This window comes from Phasianus colchicus, chromosome 17 (assembly GCF_987193195.1).
Source record: "Phasianus colchicus chromosome 17, bPhaCol1.hap1.1, whole genome shotgun sequence".
NCBI classification, from domain to species: Eukaryota; Metazoa; Chordata; class Aves; order Galliformes; family Phasianidae; genus Phasianus; species Phasianus colchicus.
This window is the reverse complement of record NC_143452.1, coordinates 2,988,006-3,006,677: the sequence shown is the minus strand read 5'-3', so window position 1 is coordinate 3,006,677 and position 18,672 is coordinate 2,988,006. Positions and strand designations below refer to the sequence as shown.

The following is an 18,672-nucleotide window of genomic DNA, read 5'->3' as shown; positions in this document are numbered from 1 at the left end:
AAATTTTGCAAGGAAGTATGATAGATCCTCTATTAGACAAACACCAGTACAAACAAACCAGAAAACTAGAAACATGCAAACTGCAAATAAAAAGCACTGTGTGCAAGCTATTTGTGTCCCTTTCCAGAAAACGCGAAGAAACAAATGGATTCACATTTTGCTTCATTCCAACACAGCCATTCCCTTATCCCTTACAAATCATCTGCCAGGCTCACTTATCACAGGGTGCTTTAGCCTGCTGCTTGCTCCTAGCAGAGCTGGGGTGTTTGGGACTTGCACTGTGAAGTATTAATGTTGCTCTCAGATATGCTGATGGGGCTGCAAAGGGAAGTATGCTGGTGAAAGCTAACTGTGCTCTGCTGTGAATTTAAAGATGGGAATCACATGCCTAGGGGGATGTACCAGCATAGGAGCTGCAGGCAGACCTTTGAGGTCTTCCACCAAACATGCTGGGCACATTTTTCCAGTTGGCCTTGAAAAAGTCAGGCTTGTTCCAAGGCACCCAAGTGAAGCTAAGTTGTTGATCCGCATCCCAAGCAGATCCGCCTGATCAAGGCTGCGGAAGAAAAATGGCTTTATTAGAGCCTGTCAACACACAACCCTGACCCCATGCAGAAAACACGGCTTCGCTGTCCGTGATAAAGAACCTCTGTGCAACGACAGCTTCAACCCCAGCAATGAGATAAATAGCAGAGCCTGGCTGGGTGCACATTGCCACAAGGATCTGCAGGATCCGTCCACGGTGCAACTAGGAGCTACATCTCAGAATAACTGAGGCTGCGTAAACCAGGAACAACTTTGATAAGAGAAAACACGTCCACAAATCCCTGGGAAATGCAGTTGCTCAGAGCCCTGCAGAGCACAAGCTGCCCTTCTCAGAACAGCTGCCCTTCTCTTCATCTCCCTAAATCCCCCTCCTGAGCAGCTTTCCTACAATCACAGGATGGCCAGGGTTGGAAGGGACCTCAAGGATCACAAATCTCCAACCCCCTGCCACATGCAGGGCCACCAACCTCCACATTCAATACCAGACCAGGTGCCCAGGGCTCCATCCAACCTGGCCTTGAACACCTCCAGGGATGGACGGGGCATCCACAGCCTCTCTGGGCAGCTGTTCCAGCACCTCACTGCTGGTCACCAGTAAAGAACTGAATCAAATGAATCAGACAAATGAAAAAAAAGAAATCAGTTTCTGCCGTTCTGTCATGTTTCTGACTCCTCAGGAAGAGGATATTAAATAAGCACAAGCCTAGACTAGAGAGAAGTGCAACCACCATCTAAGCATGGTCTTGCTTCTGCTCACCACCACAATGGGTGAGGCAAGGCAAGAGCTGTACCACTGCTGGGCATGGCTGGTGCCTGGGGCAGGTTGGAGCCATGGCTATGGTCTTAGCTCAGCAATGTCAGACTGAAATACAGTTCAGACCATCCTCTATATACATCCACAAAACAGAGACGCAGGGAAGTTCTGCTCAGCCTCAAGAGCATCCACAGCAAAGGAACCGCGTGATGTGCTTCTATCGAACCCAAACTCATCTCAAAACCAGGTCACAGAGATGTGCTCTGTCCTACACAGGAGGAATTGTGCAGCCAGGTACACCAGCAAGGCCTGACACAGACAGCTGCTGCTATCACCTCTTCTCTCCAAAGCAGACAGACATGCAGCAGCTCCAGGCCAGACAGTCCTGTAGCCGCGTTGGCATGGCACGCAGCCCGAGGTAATATGCCAAGCCTCTCAATTTAGTCATACATTGTTTATGTGTGCATTTATAATCTTGCTATCATAACTCTCGCCCCTATTAAAAGATCTCAAACAGATGCAACAATAAACTGAAATTTGAGACAAACAGATTGAGAGGCAGAGCAGAAAATAGCGCCGGTGAATCACAAATACTGAAATGAAATAAATGAATCACTCCTAAATTGTCTAATTAATAAAGGTTAATTTATTTATCATCCTGGCTAGCCTGATATCTCAGAACCCATCCAAATCAATGCAAAAGGAACAACACACACAAAGGGCAGCAGTAATTGGAAAACCTCAGGAGGTACATTTTCCAGAAGCTTCTTCTACTCTCTCTAAAGCACCCCAGGTTCATTAGTGCATCACTGAGGCCAAGGTGCACAGAGATGCTCACTCACAACCTGATTGGCATCAGTGTAATTAAAAGGATGCTCACAGATTAACTTGGAGTTAGTGACAGATTTTTCCTCTTCCCTTCACTATAGAGCAGAGATGCCCACAACCCAGGCACAGTGGCACACCTCCATCAACCAGTGCAGCAATGCAAATCCTTACTTAGCTTTTCTTTATGCTGTCGAAGTATTAAATGTTGTATAATTAAGGAATAATTGCGTTAGGCAAATCCAAGGTTTCCACAAAGCACTCTTTGATCCAGGGCTCCATTAAGCTGTTCTCACTCATTTTGACACCTATGAGTTGTGAGACTGATTTCTAATGTATTTATGCTGGGGGAAAAAATTACTAGAAGCTCTACGAAGACCACCCCACAATGCTGATTTCTGGGTTTCTTAGGGATGTCCTGAGACCAACTTTTTGATGCCCCTTGGAGCCTAACACAGTCCTACCTCCAGCTTCCTCAGGAGATGCTCACAGCAGGACTGCAGCCATAACACTCCCATGTTTTGAAGGAGCCTCCTGGACTGCTAAGTCCCGTGCACTCCAGTTGACTGCTGCCTTTCTGAAGGCACAAATGGCTGTTATTCAACAACCAACCGGGCAGATGCCAGGAGAGCACATCAGTGTTCAATTTCAGATGGACAAGTGTATTTTTCATTACTTCTCCTCGACAATTCCACAGACGTGAAGAAATTCTGCCCTCTTTCAGAAGACTGAATGCTGAAGACCATTTTATTCTAATCAAAGTGCAGGTGCTGGAAGTGAATACAGCTTCCCATTCTGTCTGAGCAGACTTGGAAGCTTCAGTGTGTCACTGGCAACAACAGCAGAGCAATTCTGGGAGGTTTTAAAGGTCACAGCTTAGCTGAACTGTAATTGACTTTCAAGCATTGATCCAGTATTATTAGTGTTCGTTTAAAAATCAAAGCTTATTTGATTTTAAGATATTTTACTACTCACTTTGGCTGCACTGAGCTTTATTATTCCACCAAAACAAAAAGCTTTTGAGAAGCTTCTCTGCCAGTAGCACAGCTTTCCCCCATTCCTCATCCTCATCTTTCCCATACCCAGATGCTGTGGGGACTCTGCTACACTCCAGAGCAGATTCTCCATTACCATGAGTGTGTCTCATTGGTATGTTCCAGCTCTGCGTGGGGACAGCTATGATAACCCCAGGCCCAGCAACCTCTCCAGAAGTAGCTGCACAGTGACAATGTGAACCATGCAAACGTTATTCCTGGCCATGGCATACATTGAGATTCAGAGCAGCCAGAAACTGCACCAAGACAGCATCGCATGGTGTTCACAATCCTCCTTCCTGATAAAAACCAGCTGATGCCCCCAAACCCTCCAGTTTTCATCGCTGGCCTGAGGACCACTCCTGTGTCATCTCCCCCATGCTGCAGGCAGTGAGGAGCAGACCCAGTTTCCACATTAGCACCCCCAGCACCCATTCACAGCCACAAAGAGAGACCTGCCAGGTGCAGAAAGCACAGCAGGAGCTGTATGTTCAAAGGCAGAGAATGACATCAATGAATTCAGACAGAGCCTGTCTGCTTGCAGGGGAGCACAGTGGATAGCAATGAAGCCTCTGATACTGCCTCTAATTGCAGTCTTTGCCCCTGGGAGCTTCAGTCTTTATTAATGCAATTATGATGTAGCCAAAGGTAGAGGATGCTTCCACTGACCTTGGTAGGGAAATGGAGGCCTTCAGTCACCATGGGGAAATTGCTTCCTCCCCCAGCAAACAGCACATAACCCAGTATGTTCCTGTTCCTGCAGATGCACTGTCTTGTCCTTTGACCACAGTACGCAGATTGCTGCTTCAAGCCACCTCCCACACAAATGAGAAGCAAAAACCCCACAATTCTCAAGTTAGCCTTTTGTTAAAGGAAAAAAAATGAAGGTAAAACTTGTATTTGAAGCACGCTGTTGCATCTTGATTTACAAAAAGAAAGAATAACAGTCCTCAGAGGTTCCTGATTACAACCATTTTCAGAGCTCTGATTTAATTGTAATTTGATGCTTCAGCTCAATTAGCCTAAAGGCAGTCAGAGAGCTGCTCTTGAAAGAAATGTTTCCATAAATTGAAACTCCGGCAGCAAGATACTGCCATTAACAATAACAATAGGGTATGGGGGAACCATTTCTTAATCATTCAAATAAAGAGATTTCTGAAAATACTGTACAGATTTATAACCAAGGCAGGCTTCAGAGTATTACCTTGGCCAAAAGAGCTATTCTTAGCATTACCATGTACACTTGGTGAATGAATCTGAAAGGGCATTACCAGCTGTACCTGGATTTTAAGATACTAAAAACCTCTTCTGCCGTGGGCATGATTCCCAGCACCTTATACCTGATAGCTGTAAAATAGCACTGACAGCACTACACCCTGAGTTCCCCCATGAAGTAAGGGACCAACCTGAGATTGGGTTTCTCTGTTTGACCACTCAAGGCAGACAGAGAGCAGAACCATTACTTTACATGAAAGACAGAGCTGGTGCAAGCAGACACTTCAGCCAAGGCTATTCAAGCAGGCAGGGGACATCCCTGAGGCACAGAACCCTCCTTTCCTGGTGCTGGCAGCGGCCCCAGGACAGGCTGTGTGCCAACCCAAGTCTTTGGCTGGGCTTTGCTCATCTTCAACACCTCCCATCCCTGAGCAGAGAAGGGGTAAGCCGAGGAGGCCTGCAAAAAGGCAAAGACTGACGAGGTCTTTCTGCAAATGAGAGGACTGAGACTTAAGGAGAAGAGATGTGTATGCAGAAGAGCATAGGGCAGATTGGGGTGGGTTCCTTACATTTATCCTAAGGACTCTTTTCCTCAGTGCCATAATAGCTGTGTGACAGAGCCCTGGTGACCAGCACACCACCAGCTGAAGGCACAGGGAACCAGTGAACCTCTCATAGCATGAGCAACTAAAGTGACAGACTTCAATGACTCATCTTCAAGAAGTCTAAGGGCTGGAGTTTTAAGAGTCCATAAGTCAGCCTGGAAGTAAAGGCTGCTGTAGACCTCAGTATCTTAAAATTGTGCTTTAGAGACTTGTCCAAGTTGCACAGAAATTGACACAAGCCTACTTCCAGCTCCTGACCACTGGGCTGCCCTCCCTCAGTACAGTCAGACACCCATTAACACGTGAAGGAGGATTTGCATGCATTTGTCCTGGTGTTGCTCACAGCTCATGATAGCTTTCCATTCTGTGTGATGCTGCAGCTTAGTCTCCTACTTTTAAGCATAAAAACCCACTAGCACAGCTGTTGCTTTATGGCTATCTGTTCAGAGCCCAATACCACCCAGCACATTCTAGTACTGAATAGTGAGGAAGCCCATATTTTACTACATGATAGCACAGTGTTCGTGGCCTATGGATTTTCCCTTACACAGAGTATTCTTATAAACACAAAGTGATGCAAAAGGAAGAGCCAGGTCAGGTCCTGGTTCTAGAACTCAACCCAAAGTCTGGGGAAAGCCCCATGGAAGGGTTTTCCTTGGCTCTAGGAAGGAGTGCTTCCTCTTGCAGAAGTCTCACCTAACTGAAAAGCAAATCCCAAGCTGTGGGATGCTACATCTCACTTCGTTATCACATCACACAGAAGCGTGGCCTTCTGTCCTGAAGAATTAACCACTTCAGGAGCCAGCAAGAGCTTTCACACACAGCAAGACTTGACCTCTGTGGGATGTAAAACGAAAATCCTTATCAAATTCAGTTTCATTTTTGATATTTTCCTCAAGCTCAAAACTGAAAGCAAAAAAGTGTTGAGCTGAATCAGTCCAGAAATAGTTTTTTCACACTGTTTTGGATCTTAAACTTTCTGACATAGTTTCAGCCAAGACCTTCTGCTTCACCTCACTTGCAGATTTAATAACTATGCCATATTCTGCATCATTAATGAAAATACTAATTGTAAACCCAGGGTGCACACTTGCAGGAACCCACTTTACAAAGCCCTCTGTTTTGCCAAGAAAAAACTTTCCAGCACGGTTTTCCAACCACCAAGTAGTAATTTCTCCTAATGCAGTTTCTTAATGAAAATATAAGGGAAGAAAAAAAAAAAAGTCAAAGCTTAATTAAAACCAGGTTACATTATATCCACTGTTTCTTTGTACCATAACAGCAGATGATACTGATGGTGTAAGAGTGGCTTCAACATGGTTCTGCTGGCCTCATTTTGTGCCAGCTTCCCAGGAAAATGCTGGAACAAATCATGAAATTAAACTCACTGGTCTGCACCTTTCTGGAGCCTCCTTACCCCAATTTAAGGAATTATTTTTGACCTTCACCAGGAGACATCCTGCAGCATCTAATGCACAGACTCAGATGAACAATCCAAGTAGTTTATTACAAGTTCTCACATCACTTATATTATTCACAACTTTCCTTTTTTTAAAAAAAAAACAACTTCCCTATCCAGCTTTACACAGTGTTCTACAAACACTCCTTAACCATGCATGCAGACACTCATCCAATCAGAGCCACCAGCCGTTCCTTTTGCTTTCTCTTCTTCTAGAGGTGTCCTTGGTTCTCATGCTGTTTATCTTGCTTCACAGCTGCTACTCTGAATAGTTTTTCTTGTATTCCCACAATTCCCCCTTTATTTATTTATTAGGGATCTATTACCGTGCTATAAAATAATTGCACTAATTATATTAATCATTATAACTCGATCAAGGCCTCGATTGACAATACTCTAAATGTATGAAAAGAGACAAGGCAAACATAACACAATGACAAGGAATGCCCACTAAAAAGACACATTTGGCCTGCAGCCCAAGTTTCTGCAACCTGGAAGAGAATCCCTGAGGGTCCTATTCTGTATTAATCTATAAGAGTCTTCAACTTCCATATACTGATACATTGATTTCGAGTGATCACTAAAATTGGTACAACAAATGCTTTTGGAGTGCTTACAACCACACCTTTGGGCTATTAGAAAATTAACGGTCATACAGCTTTGTGAAGTTGCATGTCAGATAGAATCAATATTAGTGGGCAAGTGTGCTAGAGTATCACTAGGGGCATCACTTTCCTTAGTTGGCTAACATCCTAACGTGGGGAATGTGGCTAAAGTTTGACAAAACATTTGGATCTGAGAGGCAGGATGTTGCAGGAGCAGAGAGGCAAGCAAACAATGCATTCAGAGCAGCATAGGGGGTTATGAACCTTAGTCAACATAAACATACACATACACACACAGGAATCCAATTAAGAAAAGGCTAATGATAGGCAGGCTAATAGCATCATAACCAAATGTTACTAGTACACTAAAAGAGCTATTCCCATAGATTCCAGCACTGGTAACATCAAATCCTGTTCAATTCACATTCGATCTACTACTAAAATGGAAGCAGCACACAACAACCTAGGTGATGTCTAATAATTCTAATTCTTGAGACTGCATTGGTAACACAGGAAAGTCACCCACTTTGTCATACCATTACTGCTGTTACTATAATACCATCCAGAGGGTAATGCAGCTGTTTTTCATCACTCGTTATGAAACCTATACATTATTTACAATACAACAAATTATAAAACAATACCAATAAGAAAGAAACACACAATCCCAGTCATTATAAGGGCTGGATGCTATTTTCTGCCTTGAGATGAGGCCAAACATATCGTGCTGGAACCCACGTAGGGCCAGTCCTTGAGCTGTGCAAAGAAAGCAGGGTTGTTAACTTCCTTCAGAAAAGATCCTTCAATCTGAAGAACAATACCTTCTGTCCTGCAGAATGGTGCAGGCACATGCCAAACAATCGTCCATAGTTCAGTTGGGCAGCACTGCCAGATAAGGCTCACTCAGCCTGGCTCAATTATAAATTTAATTATCTCTCCTAATGAGTTCTACATCCACAACTGCAGCATGGAAACATCCGATAGATGGTGGGACCTGATGATTGAGATGAGATGCTGTTATTCAAATAAACTTGTTTCTGATTGTTACATCATACCTGAGTCTTCGGTACAGCCTGAACAGCTGTGTAATATTCTTGCAATGCTGATACCAGGTTATCATCTGCCATGTAATCAATGACCGAGAAATGGAGATGTTCTTGATTTGCTCCACACAGTGGGCACCGTTTGCAGCATCTGATGCACACACTCAGACGTGAACGATCCAAACATCACTTACATACAATCACAGCTTTCCTTTTTTAGCTTTCCATCCACCTTTACGTGTCAGAGTAGTCTACAAACATTCCTTAACTGTGCATGCAGGCATTCATCCAATCAGAGCCATGAGCCATTCCTTTTGGATTTTTTTTCCCCTCTTCTTCTAGAGGCGCCCTTGGTTCTCATGCTGTTTATCTTGCTCCACAGCTGCTGCTCTGAATATTTCTTCCTGTATTCCCACAACATCCCTCATCCTTCTTAAGGTCTCAAAAATAGTAGTGAGCAGCTCTGAGACTGCTCCAGCCTTTTCTCTACACACCCTACAGTGACTTTCTCTGCACCTAGCTGACTTCAGAACAGTCCACATTTTTTCTGGTGTTGGCTGACAGTCAGTTTAATTGAAGCTGAAGGAGGTCATAATGAAACACTGCAGCATGCCAGGCATTTCATCCACATCCTTCCCTCCTCGCTGAGGATGGGACCAGAACTTCCCCGTCTTCCTCCTGCATCTAATACCCCAGACTGTAGCTTCTTTTCATCCTGTGTTCTTCCTGGTTCTGTAATCATTCTGTGCCTTGGCCTTTTGGTTCTGTCCTGCCAGGCTCACACACTGTCCTTTTGTATTCCTCCTCACTAACGTGACCCAGTTTCCACAGCCTCAGCTGTTCCACTTTGCAACTGTGGGGACCGAGGGCCACTAACAAAGCCTGTTGGATGCAGAGAAAGCAAGCCAGAGTGATCTGGGCCACAGCCACTGTCCAGCACACCCCATTTCTCTCCCACACCAACAGGAGAAGCTTTTGCCAACAGAAAAACAGGAGACAATTTTCTCTGGGATGCAACTAGTAATTACTTGCACTAATGTCTAAAAACTGGTGTGTGACTCAGCTGTACCAGATACTCAAGGTACCAAGCAAAGCAAACATTTTCCTTAGAGGATGGGGGTGCCACATGCAAAGTTAATGGGGCAGCATCAACTAGGGAGCAGAGCTTGAGCTTGCACTGGGAGCAGGAGGCTGAGGGCAGCACAAGGAGCACACAAACTTCTTGCACAGCCCTCATCCTCTGCAATCTGCTGCCCTCAGTGCGAGGTAGAAGGAAAGGAGTAGAATCAAGAAAACTGAGCAGCCCTATGGGCAATCATCCCTGCCTGAGGTCAAGGTCTGGGGGTGGAAAGCATTAGTGATGTTAGAGGAAGACTGTAAAGGGCCAGCATAAGGAATCTAGCACGTCATTTGTCATAGCTATGGGAAGCTGCAGAGATGGTCATCAAGGGCACAGGTCAGCATCAGCGAAGGAATGCACTTGGAGAGTCATTAGAACCAAAGACAACAGCTTTCCTGGCACTGCAGCACTGTAAGAGGGATGGACATGTAGGCAGAGATGGTCACAGTAATTTGGCAGAAACATGTCAGCTGAGGTGAACAGGGCAAGACTGCAGCACTGAGGCCAAAGACAAGGATGGGACAGCAGCTGAGAGCCCATTCCCGAGATTCTGGCATGCCTGAGCTAACTGAAAAAGTCCTTCTGAGGGGAAGAAGAGATCTGTAGCACTTCTCCATGTTTTCTGTTGGTCTGGAAGCCAACAGAAGTTAATGAAGAAATTTGGGTTGGATTAAAGACGTCCATGAAAAAGCCCACATCAGATCTGCAGCCAGTTGGCCAAGCTCCAGACCTACTGCAGGTATCAAACCCTCCCTGTGCTGTGCTTACCTGGAAGCACCAGAAGGAACCATGAGGTATGCTACCAGGCACCAGCACTCAACCAGCACAGGTGGATCAGAAGGGCTGAGGTTTTATTTTTCTGCATTTCAGGCAGAAAGACTGCAAAATTCAGTAGTTTAAACATCAGGACCCGGAGGGAAAGCCAAGTCAAAAGCAGCAAAGAGATGCTGAACTGAATAATGACCTTGGTATCAGAGGCAAATCAAGGAGGAAGACCGGGGAGGGGTCTGAGGGCTCATTCAGCAATGTTCAGAGTGAGATGCAGCACGTCTGGATGAGATTAAGAGAGCCAGAGCTTTATATCTGGACAGGACTGGGCAGGCATACGACCAATGAGCCATCAGTACACAAACAGGAGCTGAACATCACTTTGCAGAAAGCTGTTCCCAGCTAAGGCCTGAGAAGATACCACTCAGGTGGGTGTCCTCACCACAACACCACACTGCAGTGTGACCCTGGATCACACAGCTGCTGAGTAACCCCAAAGTGAGAATAATACCACCACAGCCTCATGGCTCCAAAGGCAAGGAGCAGGAGGTCTTAGAGCAGATGAGCAGGACAGCCACACTATTGTTTATTAAAGGAAGATATGGGGAAGGTTACACCTGAGTGACAGGGTTATATAAATAAGGGAAAAGAATGCTTTGAAAAATACAACTGATCATCTCTTCCTACAGTGGAAGTGGAGCTTCAAAGTCATTGTTCGGACACTAACAAAGAGCCCTGAAGGAAGAAAAACACAAGCTGGGATTTGGGTTTTGGCTTGTTACTGAAATAGATTGTGTGATGCCTATTACCTGGCTGAGCTGTTCCTCAGAATAAAAACAAGAAGCCAGATTTGTCTGAATAACATAACTTCACCAATGCAACAATGAAACCTCATTGCCTCCAGCAGCGCAGCAGCTCCCCAACACAGACATGAGCATCACTCAGAGCACAAAGCTCTGTGCACATCAGGCTGGGTGGATCCCACACCAGTGCTGGGAATGAGGGCAAAACCCATGGGAAGGCTTTAAGCAGTCAGACAGAGTCTGTGGGAAAGAAGCCATCAGCTGAGCAGCCTCCAGACCCAGCTTATGTACTGAAGTCAAGGCAGTCTCTATTTGTGGATGTCTCCCTGCACCCCTCAGCTCAGAGCGTGTTTGAATAGCAAACAGACAGCAGTGGGAATTTTGCTCTGTAAATTATTAAGCCTCTCTCAGTCCAGCACTAACTGCTGCAGGATCACTTTGAGGAAAGACTCTCTCTCTGACTTCAGAGGACTCCAGATCAAACCCCAGTAACACTTTCATTTCTACACGGTGGGGATTTGAAATTAAAAATAAAGCATAAGTTAACATTTGACACCTGGACCCTTTCCAGTTTTCTTTTCCAGTTTTTTTTCAGATAGCACGGCCCAGACATTTTCTTGACAAGAAAGGATTCTCATGGCAAGCATTTTGTTCATTCATTCACTTTCTTTATAATACACCGAAGAAACCTTCGAAGAACTGCCCACACGTTCCATGATGCTGATCAAAAGTACCATTATTAATGAAGAACATCATTGGACAGGATATGTTCAGAAAGACCTCTCTCCCTAACAAGACTCAGGAACACAGCATCAAAAAAAAAAAAGCCCCAAAGGACTCTCCTGCACAGAAAGCACCAAAAACAGAGGGGAAAGCCACAGGAAGAGCTCCAGGGCAGAAACATCACATCTTCTCTGGAGCTGACATGTTCTGCATGACCACGTGCCCTGTGGTACAGAATTGCTATCACCTATAACAGGCCATAAGCTTTGCATTGGGTGTGCAAGGACTCAGGACTGCAAAGAAACAGAGACACGAGATGCAATGTTGATGCACAGAATGAAATGCAGAAGCCGTGCAGAATCAGTTTCAGGGGTGACATGGAACACAAAAACAGTGCCTAATACATGCAGAGGGCACTGCATACACTGAATTCAGACATCCCACTGTAGAACAATGCAAAAAGAGCAAAATCCAAAGACGGGTTAAAGGAGGAAATAAAGATCAAGTGCACAACAGAATAAGTAAAAAAAAAAAAAAAAACAACATGAACATCATAATCCCTACCAGGAGAGGGCTCAGGTGGTAACAACTTGCTGTAACCTCTGCACTGCTACCAGAATGAAACTGCAGCCAGAGGAGCAGGGCAGAGGTAGCACAGCCCTCAAATGGGTAGCAGTTATATGCACACGGTATTTCCTTCGCACAAACGAATTCAAAGATGGTTGAACTGTTATCATACATACTAAGAATACATTCTTGAGTTTCTCCTACATACAGAGCGTGCTCCTTGCTCATTAACAAAATATTAATGAGCAACATAACTAGAGTGTATGCAGGCTCAACACGAATCATTTATGTACTGTTTAATGGGATCTGATGGGTACTTCCCCTCTGCCTGGATTTTCCTACGAAGAGGAATCTGTGCTGAAGCCAGTGCTGCTCCTTCGGTGCTTCCCTGCTAGCAAAGCCACAAGTCGCGTTGCACTCAGTGCCATAAAGCCCTGCGTGGATCGCAGTCCCCTATCCCACAGCACCACCTCGTGGGAAACTGCAGCTTGTGACAAGCAGCCAGCAAAACCACCAACTCGGAACAAACCCACTTCCAAGCGTCCCATTGCTCTTCCCAAGGCTAAAAAGTCCCTGCCAGGAACTCCAGCACATACCATCTCCTGAGTGCAACAGAGAAGTGACAGAGCCCAACCACGTCACAACATTGACACAACACTGTCACCGTGAGCTTTTTTTTTTTTGCCCAGGATAAAGCAGAGCACCCCACACAGCATTGCTAAACCCACATTCTTTAACACACTGGGAAGGATGAGGGCTCAGATGGGAATGCAGCAACTATTTAGCCCATTTATGAAGCACCCAGTTGCAATTCTTCCCTCTTTGAAGCCATCTTAACCTTGCATGCTCAGCTCCTGGGACACAACCAGCAGTAAGGAGAGCCCAAGTGAGCCCCCACAGCTTGAAAGATGTGCCCAACAGCTGGCAAAGCACCAAATAGCCCTGAAAAGTGCCCCTCAGACAAAGCAGTTTCATAAAATCTTTCCTTGGACAGGTCACACGGCAGACCCAAAGCCACACATCTTCAGGATATTTTTAAAAAGTATGGATTAGGGAATACTTTCATCTTCAAAAATATTTTATGTCTGTGGTTCTGTAGCTTGGAGGCCATGACTGAAGCTGGGCAGCTGTTGTTTGCCCAATTTGCCCCTTATTTCTCCCACAACAGGACTCTGTACAGCAAAGGAAAGAGAACCAGGCTGGGTGGCTGTAGGGTAGACTTGTGTGCAGAGGCTGTGCCTGTCCTTCCCAATGTCCTGGAGAGGACGTTGCAGGGAGAATCATCCCCGCCTCAGAACAACTGTAATGAAAAAAAAAAAAAATAGGCTTTACATTGGACTTCTTTCCTCATAAGTTCATGAAAAAAAAAAAGCCCGTCTGCAGATGGCTCACATGGATACAAGGGAAATCAGAGGGAAAATGCTGTTGCCACAGCTGACTGCCTAGGTCCTCCCTTGGGACACAAGGACATCTGATGCTTCCTCCTCCCAGAAAAGGAAAACTGAGTTCATTTCACCCTTTTCCCTCATTTCACCCTTTTCCCCCCATGGGCACCCACACCAACTGCTTCCCAGAACCATCTGTTGTCTTCAAGGACAATATCACCCTCAGCCAGCACTGCTGTGAGAACACAGGAGCATCGAACAGCTCACTGCCTTGTTTCTGCTGCAGTCCTCTGAGATAAGGCACACCAAGCCAGCACTACAGCTCAGTACTGATGGCTCAGCCTGCACTGGTCCGCAGCACACTGCCCTCAGCCACGTGCTGAGGATCCCCTTTGGTGAGCAGCCAGTTTCTCACAGAGGCAGGCACTCAGGCTGTGTTTACCATATGCATATCCAAAACTCAGATTTGGTCTGCAGCATCTGATTGCAAGAGTTCAGTGCTTCCACTTCCTTTAGATACCACCCCCAAGGGTTACCAACATGCTCAATTTATTCCAGCACATTGGAAGCGTGGGGTATCAAACATCCATTAAGCTCCGCTTTCAGGTATCCTGCAGAGCTAACATTCAGGCTGATTTGTTTTTCTGAGCAGTGAGATGTTGGTGACAGGGGGAGCACTGCACACGCTGGTCCTACAACCAGCATCAGACATAAGTAGCAGGGCAAGCAGCTCCACCTCCCCACTTAGACCTCTCTGAGGAGGAATCCTGCAAAGAAGTTTGTGCTTTTTACCCACCCTTACTTCTCTGCCTGATACTCTTAGTCCTGCAGAGACTCATGGCCACCACAAGCCCACCCAGAAGGGTTCAGCATGGCAGAAATCAAGGTGCACCTGGCTGCTTCATCCATGCCCTGGCATGGAAGTTCTCCCACTCACATCCTGAAGCTGCTTGTGCATTGTTTTTCTTCTCAGCCACTTGCACACATGAAATTCTGACCTGCCACTACAGAACACTGGCTGTAATCTCAAACCTCTTACAGTATACCAAGAACCCACTCACAAGATTCCTCCAATGTTTATTAAGCTATTTTTAAGCCTATCAGCCATTAGCTCCCAGTGCATCCACACCCCAATTCACAACACTCAGGCCTTTCTCACACTTTGTTTTGTGGGAAATGTGACTAAGAGGAAAGACGGAAGGGATTTGCTGCTGGCATCTAGAACTTCAGGAACTGAAGCACAGCATGGAAAAGCTTCTACTCCATTTCAAGTTCTGCCACGATCAACAGGAGACCAAGATTCCTGTCTACACCATGGGACAAGGTTTAGAACAGAAACAGGGTTAGATCCTCTACTTCAGAGGAAAACATTCCCAGCAATTAAACAAAAATAGTCTTTCCATTAACAAGAAGCAATTAGGGCTGCCACAGAGCCAAGCAACCCTAATGCCATCCCAAGTTAGTGGGATGCACTCTTGTGCACTGGCCAGCTCATTACAGTTGCTCGTTTGCTATCTCCAGCACAGACAGAACTGAAGGTACCTCACCTCATCCCTCCTGTCATCAGTCACCCAGTGGGAGACATGGACCAGGCACCTCAGCTCCCAGTAAGGCAGAACACCAAAGAACAGACACTATATGCATATAAGCATACAGAACAAGAGAAAGCTATGTTTGTTGCACGGGGAAACTGCTGGGAATCTCAGCACAACACCAACCAGAAAAGCAGGCAGAGGGGAGGAAGAACCCTGCACACCATCACCTTGTGTGTTCAGTGCCAGCACTACGCAGCACGTTGACCCAGAAACCCACAGTCACACCAAAACAACACAGCATCCCTACTGCGATGTCACTTCTTACCACAGCACAGGCCATGCAGACAGGACAAAGCAGTGCAGCTGAGGACTATGCATAAGTGGACTGGGACCCAATTTCATATCAGTTTTCTGTTCCTTATCCAAAAGGATTTTTCACAGCATCCACTAATTAGAAGTTGGCTTGATTTTTACCAACACTGTGTGTTCTAAATACTTCATAATGCCCAAAATATTAAATCCCATTTTGTCCAAGTCTAAGAAAATGTGATGCATGCACAATTTTTATTCCTGAACAGACACTCCTCTAACAAAATCCCAGCTCCTCTGTTTACCACTGACCTGACACAATGCTGATTGATTAGTTCAGGAGAGACAAGCTGTGAGCACAGGACAAAGCAATGCAGCACAGGGACAGCAGCACAGCACCCAGCAGCTGCTGACTGAAGAGCAGAGGGAGGAAGATGCAGAAGATGGGACCTTCACCACACCCTGAAGGGGAGCACTTTTTGGTAGGAAAGCTGTTCATAATGAATTCACAGAAATTTGGTAAGTGGGCCATTATTTTGGCTGAATTAAATCCCCTTGCACATAGATGGCTTGGCCTCTACACTGCCTCTCATCTGGATTTTGCAGCCCGAGTCTCACTTTGCTAATTAGAAGGAGCCTTCAGATAACACATGAAACAGATATGAAAGGCAAGGAGGGAGTGGTAGATGTTGGGCACAGGGGAGGCAGCGGTGCAAGGCTCTGCTCTTGATTAAAGAGGCCTCCTCTCTGTATTTAAAGTTTGAAGTTTATTTGAAAGCATTGGATCACTTCTCATATACAGCCAGCCCTCCTCTTCCTCATCACACAAACCCCTGCAGGGAGCTGCTGCCAGCCTCCATGTGCAATTTGTCCCCTTCCCTGCAGGCACAGAGGGGCTCTCCATGGGCCCAGTCAGCAGGAGCAGCTGCACTGATGCAGGCCCTACACACACAGGTATGTAAAAATACTTGGTTTCTCTGCCAAACCCCATTTGTATCCAGGTTTCTCCTGAAATAAACTCATTTTAAAGCAGACTTCTCATCAGCCAGCCTACAGCCATACAAAAGCATCCAGGATGAGCTGCCCAGGGATGCACACCAAGGCCACAGACCACAACAGCCACAGGGCATAGCAAGGGGAGCAACAGTCTCCCCACAGTTTCCTTGGAAGGGCACACGTATCTGACAGCAGCTACTAGATAACATGTTCCTTCTAACACAGCCTTCCTTCTCCCACCTACAGCAGCACACATACATGCACCCAGCTCCCACTCCTCTATCCTAGCAGGAGTTAGCCTCTCCTCACACACAACAGCTACTCAATTTCAAGGCTGTTAAAGCAGAACCCATACTTACCACCTTCAGAAGGACAGCAGTGGTGATCAAGAACTGGAACAAGGTTCCAGCAGCAGAAACTACTCCAGAGAAATGTTCACAGGAAGGGCCTGGGCCTGAGCTTAAATGGAGAACCTGTGCTGCAGGTGGGTGGGATGAGCAGGGCCCCAGATGGGCTCATCAGGATGTTGAGGCTAATTGGTGCCTGGACGCAGGGCTGCCTCGTGGTGGTTTGCTAAATGCAAGTGCTGCTTAGGTGAGAATGGTTTACGTGGTGAGCTCTTTTCAGCCCAGCAGATGGAGCAGGTCAGCCGATGTGGCTTGAGAAACCTAAAGGGAGAGCTGAGTGTTTTCTCTGCTTTGCACTTAATCATCTGTATGGATTAAGTTATTGTGGTCTGTTTATAGAGCTGCTTAATGCAGCTGTTGTCACTCCCTAGGAGACCTCGCTCAGCCTGGCGTTGTGGCTGTGGCAGCCCTTTGCTGCACAAGGGCTGTGCTCCAGGCTGCAAAGCTTCCTCTGAAAGGGGAGAACAAAATCACCCAGGCTGGCCGTATGTCCCACCTAAAAGCTCTGAGCACTGGTGTGGTTCCTCAGTGGCCAAGCCAGCAAAGAAGAAGAGTCTATCTTGATTTTTTTTTTTTTTTCCTTGTCTGTTTTGGGTGCTGTGGTTGAGCTGTTGCCCACCATCACTGGCTGGGAATAGGGGTTAGCATTCACCCTGCAACTCAGCTTGGGCTGCCCTTGCTGCAATTCATGCTCCCAGTACTGCTGAGATGCTCTGCTGGGCATCCAGAAAAAGAAATGAATGAGGAATTTGTGTCCTTCTGATCCCAACGTGGATCAGAAGATTATCGGCAGAAATACGAGCACAGCAACATCCATGCATGTAAATCCTCTTGACTCGTTTCCCGCTGCTAAACGGTTTCAGTACCCTGTTTTTAAGAAACTCCTTCAGCCTGGTGTTCTTCAAGCACCGCTAAGAGGAACTGCAAGGCAGCTGCTCTGCTTCCCATGGTCACCAGGTGGCAATGCAGGGCGAGAAATGGGGCAGGAAGTGCAGATTTGGACGGTTACCGCAGGGCTGTGCCTGTCTGGATTTGTTGTGGGCTTTGGGGCCGGGAAGAGGTGTGCGGTGTGGGTGAGAGGACATCCCTGGCTCCTATGATGTCCTTGTCCCCCCCCCATCCCCAGCATAGCAGCTCTCCTGGGGAGGAGCGGGGTATCCTCCTGCTGCACAGCAGAGCCACCTGGATTGTGTGTTAAGGAGAGGCCAGGGTGGGTTTTGTCTTTTATCCATCCTTGCGTGTTTTTATGCCTGTTTGCAGGTTGGGAAGATGCTCGTGTTGTACCTTGTAAACCAGATGCTGCCCTAATCCCATAGCGCTGTCATCTTTAGGGCTGCTCCTGTCTCTTAAGTCCCATGACCATTCCCAGACCCAGGGCCCCACCTCCAAACCCCAGCAGAGAAACCCTGATGTGCTGTGCTGGTGCTGCATGCTGACAGGTTGCTGCTGAGCCCAGCAATGCTGGCTGCTTTGCTTTTCCTCCCTTCTCTTGCAGGCAGACAGCGCTTCCCACCCTGCTGCTGATGGATGGAGGGAGCTAGGGTTTGTGATGCACATGGAAGCTTGGCAGAGGCAGGACTGCACCTTTCTGGGGGCACATCAGCCCCTGGGCAGAGGTTTTTGCTGGCATTGCTCAGGCAGTAGCAAATTTGGGAGAAATCAGTGTTATCTCTACTAGCTGGGAAAGGTGCAGAAAGAAGGCAGCCCTGTTGCTATGGCTGCCGCAGAGCTGGCCCCAGCACAACGCTGCATGAAGCAGCAAAATGATGTGCACAGCTGGAAAGCAAGTGCTTCCCCAGGTGTGAGCATGGCACCAAGGCGTGGTTTTCACAGCCCTGTCCCCTCCATTCCCATGGCCTTGGTCTCCTCATGCACTGCCTGCTCCCCTGGCTGCATGTCCCCATTGGTGTCCCCTATTTATGTCCCTCCTAACAGCAAAACCCTTCTGTGAGCACAGCGCTGGGGAGAGGGAA

The 18,672-nt window shown here is 46.7% G+C and overlaps 1 long non-coding RNA gene across 2 annotated transcripts in view; it reads right to left on the bottom strand.

The window, feature by feature from the left end:
- The window catches only part of LOC149915586 (uncharacterized), a 32,079-nt gene extending 14,876 nt beyond the window's left edge, over window positions 1–17,203 (bottom strand). For both annotated transcript variants that reach the window (XR_016471968.1, XR_016471969.1), the window contains exon 1: window positions 16,652–17,203. This is a non-coding gene — a long non-coding RNA (uncharacterized LOC149915586). The remainder of the gene's footprint in view (window positions 1–16,651) is intronic.
- Window positions 17,204–18,672: the final 1,469 nt, after the last annotated feature.